General features: G+C 38.1%; 1 protein-coding gene across 2 annotated transcripts in view; it reads right to left on the bottom strand.

Moving 5' to 3' along the window:
* The window catches only part of Plppr1 (phospholipid phosphatase related 1), a 272,010-nt gene that overhangs the window by 136,500 nt on the left and 121,380 nt on the right, over positions 1–14,130 (bottom strand). The window lies entirely within an intron of this gene.

Raw genomic sequence — 14,130 nt, 5'->3', positions numbered from 1 at the left:
CTTTCTTAATAATATGAATGAAGCTGAGATTTTAGACTTTGATGAGACTTTTCAGGAAAAAAGAAGTTTTCCATGGCATGCTTTATTCTTTGTCCAAAATCATGCTACACGTAGGTCGTGAATGCCCTTACTGGCTGCTCATTGCTTCTCACTCTGCTTCTGTGTCATTATGATCAACAGTTCTTGGAGAACATGGGAACTCCAGGGCTATTGAGTAGCCAGCTGCACCTGTTGATGTCTTTATTTAGCTAACTTCTCTTATTGAGTTCTCCCATACCTTACCTGTTTACAAAGTAAAACTTTGAAATAGATTTTCTTCTCATTTTAAAATGCCACATTCTCAATTGTTAATTAAAATTTTCTCTGATCATATATTATTTATATTCTTTGTAATCTCTATTTATCACAATGTACAATTTTAAGTTTTGAGCAACTTTTAAAAATTTAAATGCTATGAAATAATATCTATAATATACTTATTACTTTATCATTCAACTTTGGGAATTAGGAATGACTAATACTCTCTTTATTAAGAAAGAGACACACATACATGTTTTACATATTGAATTAATAAGTTTTATTTTGTTCAATTTTATATTCTTCAAATATCTTAACATCACTCATCATTCTTTGTGATTCAGATGTGCCTTGCTGTTAGCACTGTCTAAGTAAAATGCAATAAATATGAAAAGTTAAAAACTGATCATGTCCAAGTAATAAGGGATACCAGGGAAAGAAAAGGCATGGATACATAGTATTTTAAGTGATTTTTTTTACATAGAATTAATAAATAGCAACAAAACAGAGAACTGAGATACTGTCTTCCAATATAATTATGCATTTTTTATTTGCACCATGAATATATCAATATTCTCATTTCTACACATCCACAATATAACATTTTTATGGTCTACTTTTTAACTATAGCCATTCTAGCATTATGAAATAATATCTTACTGTGGTTTGAAACTTGCATTTTTCTGATAACAAGTATCTCTGATCATCTTTCTATATATGTGCCAGACATTATTACATTTGCTTTTGTGAAATGTCTATTCAAATCATGCAACTTTTGTGATTGGCTTGTTCACTATATTATTTTCAGGGTACATTTTCTCTTTATATATTCTGGACACATGTCATTTATCAAATATATGTTTCATAATTATTTTCTTCCAGATTCTTGCTTGCCTTTCAGTTTCTAATGGTATATTTTATATGCACATTTTGCTAATATAGCAATTTTAATTAGAGAGTTTAATTTCAAAGGCCATTAAATACAGAAATTTATTACCCTATTATACTCATCCAGATTTTCAACTGCATCTTTAAAACGTAAAAGATATAAATCAATGTTGAGATAAAAATAAGCATTAGGAATTTTCAGAAAAGACTAACAACTTCAATGAAGTATGGTCAGTAAATAATCTATAGAATAAACTTATATCACCAATCAACAAATGAAAATATCCACAAATGTATTTATTAATTCAGGTTACAAAAACAAAAACAAGTAACACACAAATACTTCATGTCTCTGAGAGTGGAATTAAGATGCAAGTATGATGGTCACAAGTCTTGAGTCTAATAGAGCCATGGATGCTGATCACACAGTTCGTCGGAGTGATTTTTGAAGAGTACATCAATGGTATTCAAATAAAATGTACTCAGTGTTTCACCACAGGACAAAACCGCAGAAAAGCCTCCCAGTCCCAAACTATTACCCTAGCAATGAGCGATCTGCAACACAAGTAAGAAAACAATTCCATCCACAATAAAATCTTTACAGTTAGGAATAAGTACAACTAAGGAGGGGAAATATCTGCATGCTAAAAATGACAAAACATTCATCAAAGAAATTGAAGAAGACACCCACGAAGGAAAAGACATCCCATGTTCATGGATTCAAAGATTCAATATGATTAAAATGTCCAAACTACCCAAAATAATCTTCAGATTTAAGCCAATTCCTATCAAAATTTCAAAGGCATTTTCCATTTTCTACTTCAAAAAGAAATCCTGAAAACCTAAAGGATCAGAAAAAAAGCTCAAATAGGCAAAAGAAGCCTGTGGAAAAAGGTACATTTGGAGGAACAACACTTCCTGCTTTGAAAATGTATTTCAGAGGTAGAGTAACTAAAGCAATTTTTATGTAGAGACTTTGTACTTTTTCAATTATTCTAGCATATTCAAAATCGTTCACTGAAACATTTATATGATGGCCACTTCCCAATCTTTTCAGACATCCTAATACATTATGGTGACATTCCTATATATTGACTGTTGTTTCACATTCAATTTGAAAGTCTCCATTCTCAGTATGAAGAGCTGTTTCTTACTGAAGCCTGGTTTATTCTAAGGTTCAGGGCTTTATTAATTCCTATGTTTTGTCATACCTCTTCTGATACTGCTCTGGTGGGTGGAAGAAGGATGCCACCAATACTGCCGTATGAAAAGGAAGTGCAGGCTCATGGTGAGGGAGGGCTTCTGAAGTCAGGCTTCCCACTAGAATCACTGAAAGCTGACTCCACAATACCCAGCAATAACAACAACCCTTTCAAACAAGGCATCATCTGAGACCCTCTGAACAACAAGAGGAAAATTTTTAGTGTATAATATATTCAGGTTTATATCAAATTAATCATAAAATACAATTTTTTTCTTTTCATGAAGAAAGGCGTTTAAAGATGCAAAGTGACTTTGGGCTCTTATAATAATGTTAATTCATCCCCAGTTGGAATAAATGTGAAAAAAAGATTTGTTAAATGAGATGGTTGTTCTAATTAACTGAAAGAAGGTGGACATTCTCCTACCAGGCAGGAGGAGGAAAGCACTCCAGCAAAGCTTCTAGAGCTATGAATTCACTCAGCTTCTTTGTGAAAGCTTAAGAGCAATAACAGGCCCGATAGAGGAAATTCAAGAAGGAGACACAGATGTCACCAGACTCTACTCATGTACTTGCTGCTCATTGTGACAAACTCTCAACACTAGAATACCTCAAGTCTACAAACTCACGACTGGGTAATTTCATATCAAATGGAAACATAATAGAAAAGGAGGAGAATTAATATTGACAGGCAGCACCCTATCTTGTTAATTAGCTCAGATGAGGCATTTCATCTCTAAGTAAGTATTACTACATTACAAGGCATATTTCAATGTGATCTCAATTCAGTATTCTCTGATATGTTTCCCACTGAAATTTCTTCTTAGTTGTGGTATGTATCCCAATTTGTTGTAAACTTAAGACAAGTAAAACCAACTACAGATGATCAAGTACCCATGTCAGCGATACTGAACATGAATGAAGACATTCTTGGAGATAGCAAGATGAGAATAAATATCTTCATTTACAAGCTGTTTGAAATTACATTAGCTGGCCAGACTGGGGAGTTCTTGGGAACAAAAATGGCCTAGGGAATGAGTGTCCATAACTTAGCAATTTTGTGTCCAACTTTGATGTGAGTTAAATTGTTCTTAGCAAACCTACATCTCTCATTTTAGGAAAATGTGACTACCTTCTTCAATGTATACAATATACACTAATCTAATTTTGCTAAGAAGACCATGATGGTTTTTTTCAAAATGCCAACAAGAAAAGCTACCAAAATTGTCACCTTTCTGAGTAAACCCGACAGGCTCTACTTGAACCCACATTGATTTAAGAGTGTTTCTCAGGCCTATCACAGTTGACTTTCTTCTAGTCTAGAGAGTTATGAGGGGCTATCCCAAGCATTTCTGGGTGCTTAGCCCTGTGTATGGCCTCTGTACATAAGATACCAAAGAAGGTATGATCCTCCAAGGTGTGAGGATCAAAACTATTCCCAGACATTGCCAAATGTCCTCTTCAAGTGGGGACATTGTTTTCAATGTTTGGCAGCAAAATGTATGGCCCATGTTATATCAACAGCATTTTCTGATTTATTACAGTATTTAGCATGATGTTTCTAGAAAGCTTCTCAAATTTAGGTTAAAATTAAAATCAAAGTGAGACTGTGACTAGTATTTTAAGCGAAGGAAACTAGAGCTTGTATCTCTACAACATCAAGCAGAGTTCTCCCTGGTGGAGCACTCCTACTTTAGGATGGAAAGTACAGGCACAGAGCCTTGGAGCTGCTTTGTCTGTTTGGAATAAAGCCCACAATTTGGGCCACAGGAAGGAACTAGATTTGCCTACTGCCTAACAAAGGGGAAACTGGAACTTGACACGGTGCTTTATTGGCAGGGGAGCTTCCACTGCTCAAATGCCAGATGGGGATGAACACAAAGCCACTATAATCTATAGGTACAAACATCCTGAGTTTCAAAGAGAAAGTGAGGGGTTTCTACCCTTTAGGTACTTCAGTCCAAATTCCTACTGTTTCTTAAAGGGCCCATGAAAATACATTTAAAAAATTTAAAGGCAGAAAAAACACTCCAAAACCATTATAATGTATGAAATGATATGTCCAAAATGTAAAATAATTTGATAAACTTACTATTAAGTTTAGTGTTCATTAAAAAATTAATAAGTATGAAAATTAATTATAGGTCAGATTTTCTTAATTCCATAAATTCCCTTTGAAATAGACTACAAGTAATTGTAAATTAAACTGCTAACTCCTAAAAATAATTGCAATATTTTTCATTTTACTTTGCCCACAAATAAACATGCACTTTTTTTACACAGGTTCCACTTAATGTGTTTGTTATTATAGGAATGGGCTCAAAAAGTGACCACAGAAAACAATCTTAAGGACCTTAAAATATCTTGGAGGGATTGTGCTTTCATAAATGTCAAAGAATCTGGAACCTGATTTGTTGCTTCAAACAAATAAACAAACAAAAATATAGACAGTTCTCTCTCCCTCCCTCTCTCTCCCTCCCTCTCTCTCTCTCCCTCCTCCCTCCCTCCCTCCCTCCCTCTCTCCTTCCCTCCCTCCCTCCCTCCCTCTCTCCCTCCCTCCCTCCCTCCCTCTCTTTTTTCCTTCCCTCTCCACACCAGTTGCCCTTTTCTACTTCCCTGAGTTCTATAGGCACTCCAAAGACCCAATGCTAAGATCCACGTGAGTGAGAACATGTACCATTTGTCTTTTTCAGTCTGGGTTAACCTCAGTCAGTACAATGTTTCCCAGAGCCAATCATTTTCCTGCAATTTTCATAATTCCATGTTGCTTTACCACCAAATAAGATTCCATTGTGTAAAAGTACCACATTTTCATTATCTATCCATCAGTTGAGGGACATCTAGGCTGTATGAAATTCTCAAATAATTAATAAAAATATAAAAAACACAGATGAGAATAAATGGAGTGATGGCTTTGAAGACATTAATTAGATGAGACAAAGAATAACAGTAACCCACAGAAGATGGAGCAAACAGAGGTGACTTCTGGCTTACTGCCTAGAAAGAGTCAGGAGACTCCTGTGTGACTGGGGGAGTGCAAACATATAGCTCGTGTTCTTCTAGGTCTGGGTGGGGCTAGAATGTGGGAGGCAGAAGTAACCAGGGTTCTGTAGGCTGGGCTCCAGAGAAAATGATGTGCACAGAACATGTGATTCTTCAAGGCTTCAGCGGAATATTGATAAGCATGTGCACAAGAAGAAGCTACTGAAGACCCAATTAAACCATGACAAAGGATCAGCACAAATGACTCTCAGAGCTCACACACAGCCAAGCCTTTACACCAAAGTAAGAAGAAAAGCTTTCCAGTTCTCCAGCTGTCCACAAGAGTGCCCGATTACCAGGTGAATTAACTCCAGTACAAGAACATTTCTCACCCAGAAGCCACAAATGGTGGTGGGTAGTAATCTATGCAGCATGCGTTTTGCTGTTGTTCTTTAGTTTTTCTAATTCACAATACCTAATATATAGAGACACTCCTTTGGTTTATTATGTCCTTGCTAGCATTTGGGCATCTGAATGGCTTTTTGTTGTCATGCCTCCTTGTCAAAACAAGTGTGTGTGGCAGTAAGAACCCATGGCCCAGGTCTTAATAACAGCATCTTCTGAAATATTCTACATTTAACCTGGTGCTTCTTGAAGCCTCCAAAATTAGGGTATTTTAAGATCAAATAAGATTGTGGCTAGCATTAATTATGTAAAAACCAGAGCTTATTGCTATGTGATGTCAAATATTAATTGGAGAGAAGGAGGAGGCTTGAGTAAAAGGGAGGACATGAAAAGGTAAGAAAAAATAACTTTTGAAAGGAACCATTTTATTTTATCCTTCAGTTCCCAGGGTGAGCCATAATCCCCAGATGCAGTTCATCCTGAACACATGTTAAAGATGCATTAACTGCCTGGGTGGTATGAGCTGCCACTCCCTATTCTGGATCATTTCTATTCAGTCCATGATCTCCAACCAAGATCACAGTTTGCATTTAATTCCCCAAAGCTGGAAAAACCCAGTCGTGTTTTCAAAGCAACAAAGCCATTTAGGGATAGGAGCAAGTGAAATGAAAGTGTAGGTGAATGTAAAATAGACTTCACCAATTGATCATGTGGGATTTAGAACGCACTACTTAAGCTTTTGACAGAAACACTTCATTCAGTTTTAGAGATATTTTTCAAAGCTTGTTGAGCACTACCGTATGCAGACCCACGTACAAAGGGAGGCAACAATGACACACTCTTTTCTCCAGTCTTTTCCTTGTCATTTCTCAGAGTTAGACCCATGCCCACCCCTTGAAATAGCTCAAATCAAGGCAGAAAGAAACAAAGGAATGTTTGTTTCTCATAGCTTAGAGAAACTGAATTGGATCATCTCTTTAGAAAGTAACTAGATTCAGAGTACTATGAGGTTTCCAGGGTCCTCACAGGCTTTTTGATGAGTTTTCAGACCAAGGGAAAAATCTAGGATCCTTCAGGATACCATCGTTCATTGGGCTGCAGTCTCTCTGAAGCTGGATTCCTCCCTAGAGAGTAGAATCCAGGTGCTCTATTTACCTTGTTGAGTCCTTTGGCTTACCAGCACATCTGGTTCATCTTTTAGTCCTATGTCCTAATCAATATCAGACAGCCTGCAAGGTAACTCTTGTCCTTTGCCAACAGAGTATTTATTAATATTAAGTGACATCTAAGGTCCACACTTCTAGGAAGGACGGGAGAGCATGAGAATGCCCAGGTAGCTGAGAAGAGAAAAGGGTATCTTCTGCTTCTCCTCCACAACTGCTAAGTAGGAAAACAAGCCTCAGACAGAGGGATATTGCTTCTAATTTCTTTTTCAAATTACTGATTTTGTTTATCTGTAACTTTCCATTAGGAAAACAACAGTTGCAGAACATAGAAATGCACAAAGAGGTTTTCTTAATTATAAAGGGGTGAGTTCACATTTCCTTCAATCAAACTAGATGCCAGGAGGAAATGAGTTTTGATGCTCTGTTAAACTGAAACCCTGAAGCACTCAAGCCAGGGATGTGGGGACCACACACACACTGAGCCCCTTGCCCACACACTCCTGGAAGAACTGAGATACTGGGAAAGTCACAGGAGAAGTCATGCTTAGCGTAGCATGGAGAGAAAAGAGGCAGATAACATGTTGCCACTGGTCTTAGCTGAACAGCAATGGTTCTGATTCTAAAGTATGCTGAAGTTATTTGTGTCCTATTGTCTCTTTCTCTGGCTATAAAAAAATTTCAAATATGAAAATCTCATTGTAGTTCTCAATAACAAAATTTATAACTATTGCCATTACAATCTATATCGTAAAAATGACTGTCTTAAGTTAACAAATATTATGTAGTGATATCTCAGATCTTTCAAATAAAACTCTCTTAAATATGAACTGTATTACATTAAAGTCTGTTCCAAATAGACCATGCCATGCTAAGGCCCTTTGCCCTCTATTTAAACCTAACCCTCTTATCAGCTCCCTGAAGATGCATTAGGAAATCATTGGGCTTTTAAATATGGACACATTTTAAAAACAAAACAAAAACTCTTTTCTCTGTCTTTTCTTGTTATCTCTCTCTTTAAGTGATCTGAGAAGTGCCCAAACCTGGCTTATTAAAACTGCCAGAGCCCAGGGCCTGACCCTAAAATCTCCCCCAACAATGTCTAGGGCCACACTGGTTTCCAAAGATACAAGAGCCATTAAGTATTGAAAAGGGAAAACAATAATAAGGGAAGTCCAGGGTGAGAAATTTCTGTAAAGCTAGACACTGTCCCCAAAGACTAGACTCTAAGATGCTGTGTAGAAGCAGTCCTTTTGGAAGCTGCAGCTCCAGAATATTAGACAACCGTTTATGGGCTTGCCTGCAGGAATGTATGCTACAAACTGTTGTGAACAGTGGGGAGGCTGTGAAACTGTTGTTCCGTCAAGCAAGGCTGCATTTTCCAATTTAAAGCTAAGCTGCCTGGGAGCCAAGCTGTTTGTTTTTAAGAAGGGAATACAGAGGGTAAAAGTTTGTGTATGTCTGTTTGTATCAGAAGGGTGAGACCGAGAGATGCTGCCTTCCGTGAGCTGAAACACCAAATCTATCCAGTTTACTCTGGGGAACAGAGTGGCTATGTGTTCGTGAGATACTCTGCCACCCCAAGAAAGTCACTGCCAGAAGTCCCTGAACCCTCATGACAGGGTAATTCATCAGCCCTGGTAGACCCTGTTGAAATCTGACAAGGACCAGGAAAAGGAAGTGAGAGGAACTCCTTTCATCACAGGAAATTTGGTAGGATTCAAATAAAACTCTGGGGTGAGTCATGGTTTCTCCACATTGGTGCATAATCAGTGTGTGTTCTGCTACTGAACCAGCCTGGGAAGTTTGAAAGAGCATAACAAATGGTAATTTTGTTCATTAGTCTCCTTGACAAATATTGAGCACCTGACATTCCATGCCAGGATTACATATAGCCTTATAGTTTTAAATTTTATATTTAATACTATCATATTTGCTGTGTTAATTTAATCTGGTAAAGAAATATTCTGAGTATTTTTTAATATTGTAAACTGCTACCCTCATCAACTTCCCTCTTTTTATCTATGCTATTTATCAGTTGACACATTATAGTTTATCGGGTATATTTATTGTCTTTCTCAATGCCTATTTTGCTCAGCAGTTATACTGCTCACCACAAGTAGTCCTTGGAAAGATGACATTAAACTCATAATTACAAATGGGCTCCAAACAATATCTCTTCCAGACCTGTAATGAGGTATAACTTAAGGGGTCAAGAAAGTGTCATTGGAAGAATGATCTTTGCATGCACAGGGGCATCCAAAATTGGGGAATGAATGGCAGGGAATTGGGGACAGGGAATGAAATGTATTCCTTATTGGGAGTTCCTAAAATGAGATAATATAGGACAGTAGGGCTGTAATACAGAAAGCATAGGCGATGGGTACATAAGAACAGGCCGAAGCAAGTGATACATTGCCCAAATGATGCCAGGTTAACACCATACTCTAAAGTTTGAAATTGCTTCTAAGAAAAGTAGTGATTCATGGAAAAAATTAAGGAAGGAACTCCCACAGTCTGATTGGCTTTGGAAGATAGCACAGGTAGCAGAGTTCAGGAGAGTAAGACAGGAATGTGCAGCTTTCTGCATGTATTCCCATTAAACTATCTCCAGCCTTCACTTAGATCTGCCTTGGGAATCCCAGGCATTTTTTTGAGGTTTTCATCTGGCTCAGAATCAGACACTGCATTAAACAGGTTTGTCCTGAAGTCACTGAGCAATTCCCACCTCCAGTGTGAGTGTGTGTGTGTGTGCATGTGTGTGCGCATGCACACATGCACATGCATGTAGAAGGTGCACATGTTTGTACATGTGTATGTACATGGCTGCGCTTGCATGTAGAGGCCAGAGGTCAGTCTTGGGTGTCCATCTTAGTCTTTGATGCAGGGTCCTCAGTAGCCTGGAACTCACCAAGTAGGCTAAGTCTGCATGTCCTGAGGATTTGTCTGTCTCCCTCTCCCCAGCACAAGGATTATAAGAGGATGTCACCTTGCCTAGCTTCTTTAATGTAGGGTTTTCAGAATTAAACTCAACTCCTCATTCTTGACAAGCAAGTACTTTACCAACTGAGCTACCTCCCCAGACTCCAGAACATTCACTTTTGAAACAAGAAAAAAGCCTAGATGTCAACAGAAGAATGGATAAAGAAAATGTGGTACATTTCTATAATGGAATATTACTCAGCTGTTAAAAATGATATTGTGAAATTGAAAGGCAAATGGATGGAATTAGAAAAAAGTTGCCCTGAGTGAGGTAATCCAAACCCAATAAGACAAAATGGTAAGTATTTGCTTATATGTCAGTATTAGCTGTTAAGTCAATGATAACCAAGGTACATTTGGTAGAACCACGGAGGTTAGGAAAGAGAGTCAGGCATGAAAGGAGATGGATAGATATCTCTAGAATGGGGAAATAGAATGCCCAGGCATCATCAGAGAAGCTTCCTCCTACAGCAGATGAAAACAAATTCAGATACCCACAGCCAGACAATATGCTGAGAGAGAGAGACAGTGAGAGACCTTGGAATATTCAGCCCTAAATGAGATGTCTTCAACAAAGCCCTCCCCTCAAGGCTCAAGGAACTCTTGCAGGAGAATGCAGAAAGAATGTAAGAGGGAATGAAGGACACCAAGGAAACAAGGTCCTATAAATTAATAGGATCTACACACTTAGGAATACACAGAGACTGGGACTACATGCTCAGGGCCTGCACGGGTCTGCATCAGATGGGACCCTAGAGCCGAAAGGAGAAGTGTGCATGTGTGCCCATCCCTAACTTAGAAGTACTATCCAATTGACAACCACTTGACAATGAAAATTTAGGTTTCCTCAGAGAGACTCACTGAGAAAACAAACTACTCTTAAGGGTAGGTCCCATTCCCAGCAGATGACCAACAGAAAAATCAACTCAATGGCATTTTGGGAGGTTTCTTGGCTCATAATGCTCTGTCAAGGCTGTTTAAGAATTTTTATTTTTATTTTTTTCTCATTTTTTACCCTACAGGTCCATTGCGCGTGCGCGCGCGCACGCACGCACGCACACACACACACACACACACACACACACACACACACACACACACACATATATATAATGGCTTCCTGTTTTGTATTTTTATGAGATTCTTGAGTGTAAGAGGAAGTCAATCTCTATACGTGTATCTGTTTCTTATGCCTTCTCATGGGCTCCTTTCCTTTACTTGTTTGCATTGTCCTGTTCTGATGTGCTTTCGTATTTTATTTTATTCATTTTATTGTCATCCCTTAGAAGCCTGTTTGTTTCCTAGTAAGAGACAGAAGTGCATCCAGAAGGGAGGAGAAATGGGAAGGAACTGGGAATAGTAGAAGGAAGGGAAACTGTAATCAGGATATATTATATGAGAAAAAAAAATCTGTTTTCAATAAAATAGGGGAGAGTTTTTCATTAAAACTAAAACAAACAAACAAAAACCCACAGGACAATTCCAGGTTGTAAACTTACTCCCTAAATGAGTTGGCACACCTAAAGGTATTCCAGTGTTACTTTTTATGTTTTCTCTTATTTTCTGGTTCTTCTGTTTTCTGGAGTTACAGCTCTCCATGATGCCATCTGAGGGGACTGCATTTAACTTCATCATTCCTAACAGTTGTGGTCTAATGCACCAGCAAGCCATGAGCATGTACTGTCTAAGCAGTGGCTTGGTGCTAAGGTACAGGCCACACTGTATCACCAGTGGAAGAGTGGGAGGAGGCAGCTTGTAAGCGCCATCCAGTTCATGCCTTGCCTTCTGTGTGCTCAGTTTGTCTTCAAATTAGACAGAGATCTCACTTGACTTTCTACAGGCACATGTGTTATCTTCTCACCTCTATTCTAACTTACAAAATTGATCTAACTTTTAAGTTCTCTGTGTCTCCAGTTTAAATGTTAACTAAGTGAATAACACATTGTGAATATTTATGCTTATTAAAACTACATCTGTGGGAGAGGTGTGTGAAAACTCCAATTCCCTTTCTCTTCACTACATTAACCTCTGCAGGAAGACCAGCTCATCATCAAGTGGGTAGCTGGTAAACTCTGGCTTGGATAAATCATCACACATACATAGTCAATCAAGAATATTTGTATTAAAAAAACACACATGAGGTCAAATAATTAGCTTTGGGGGTCAACTGTTTTACCTTTTCCTTTGCTAAAATTACTCAAAACAATAAATAAATAAGTATATATTTTGAGGTTTACTTCCTTTTTCTCTTTTGATTTTAGAGGAACATTTGTAAAGGCATTAAGAGAAAATTATTACAGGAATAGCAAAATATATAAAGCATTCACTTATTTATATGATGTATAAATTAGGCTCCTAAAAGCAAACAGTTGATGGAACATGCCGATGTGTGTATACATAAACTTTGGGATGAAGAAAACGCCTTTTCCAGTTCTCAGCAAGCCCTCCTCTGTCTGTGTATGTTGCTGGCTTGTATCCTGCAATGAACGATGGGCAGTTTCACTATGTCTGTCTGGTGTCTGCAGAACACAATGGCAGGATTTCTTCAGGCAGGTAGCATGGGCATCAATGGTATGACATAAGTAAGTGTATAGAACTTTGAACCTAGGTAACTATGGACTTGTTCAATGGACTTGAATACTATTATAAGTCTGGCAAAGGTAGACCTGAACACAGGTCAGTCTAGAACATCATGTCTGTCTATTCCTTTGTGTTGTGAGAAGTCAAATCCAGATGTGTGTGGTGTTCTGCCTATACCAGGTCTTCTGAAAGCACTGATGAATGAAAGTTCCACTCAGCACTTGTTTGGTTTTCTCCTGTTGTCTTGAGTGTGTAGATGTTACACAGAAGAAGCTGTTATATAATTCTGCTTACTCGAAAGGAACTGGTCTTAGACAACCTTAGCAATACTTATTAAATGTTCTCATTATTCAAGCAGATAAGAGTATCAGTTACTTATCATTGTCTAATTCTTAGGGCAGCTAATTTGTTAACATCTGTTTTCTAATGTGAAGAAAGCTTCACATGAAAATGTAAGGTAATTTCACAATTTTCTTACAGAGAAACCACAGGCAGCCAAGGCAGCCAAGCAAATGGCAGGATGCAGAATGTCACATAAAGGGGAACTCATTCTTGAGGCTGCCAGAGAAATTTGGATAATGAGATGAGATAAGGAGAGAACTGAACCAATCAGCAGGAAAAACTTAAAGAGCCCTTGAGGGTTCTGCCTGAAGCCCTTAATGAACCACATTTTCACAACACCAAGCAAATCCAATTGAGAATATGCCTCCAAGATAAGCCTGCAGCTAAGCATGCAGGGTATTTTCTTAGTGATTTATGTGGGAGGGCTCAGCCCATTGTAGGTACAGCCGCTCCTGGATTGTTGGTCCTGGGTTCTATAAGAAAGCAGGTTTAGCAAGCTATAGGGAGCAAGCCAGTAAGCAGCACCCCTCCATGCCCGCTGCATCAGCTCCTGCCTCCAGGTTCTTGCCCTGTTTGAGTTCCTGTCCTGCCTTCCTTCAGTGACTACAATGTGGAAGTGTTAGCCAAATAAACCTTTTCCTCCCAAACTTGGTTTTTGGTCATGGTGTTTCATTGCAGCAATATAAACCATAAGACAGTCCGTAAGACTTAATGAGAATGCAGTGTGATTATAGCAAGTAAACCAGTGAGTTTCCATTTTTATCCAGCTTCACATTAGTAAATAGTTATATTCAATTCTACAGAGGGGTTTCTCATAACCCAATGCTTTCTTAATATAATACAAACCAAACCATCTCTTTTCTGGTGTCTTGAATGTTACTCCCCATCAGGGAAACATGCTAACTCCCATGTAACACACCTATGTTTATTTGAACACCTGCACTGAATGGAAGCAACCTTGCAGCTTGTTTTATTTGCAATCAGTTCTGATGTTCAGAATTCATAATTACATTCATCTGAAAATGCCACTCATTTAGGAACCTCACACATGTATCTCTTATAGGTTAAGGTCAAAAAAGCATGTGGATAAAGTGACTTTACAAAAAGCAAAGAGGTTTAATGCTGTTCACTGAAGAACAAGTGATCTTGAGGGAAATTGAGAAATACTCTTTTTCAAAGACAGTCATAATAGCTGAAGAAATCTAGTGTTTAATATCCCGTAGACTGTGGGACCACAGACAACTTGTCACACTAATGTGGTTAGTGTTTTTTTTTTTTTTTTTAACTACC

This window comes from Onychomys torridus, chromosome 2 (genome assembly GCF_903995425.1).
Source record: "Onychomys torridus chromosome 2, mOncTor1.1, whole genome shotgun sequence".
Classification (NCBI taxonomy): domain Eukaryota; kingdom Metazoa; phylum Chordata; class Mammalia; order Rodentia; family Cricetidae; genus Onychomys; species Onychomys torridus.
Note: the sequence above shows the minus strand (reverse complement) of the source record. Positions and strands in the feature narration are given on the sequence as shown.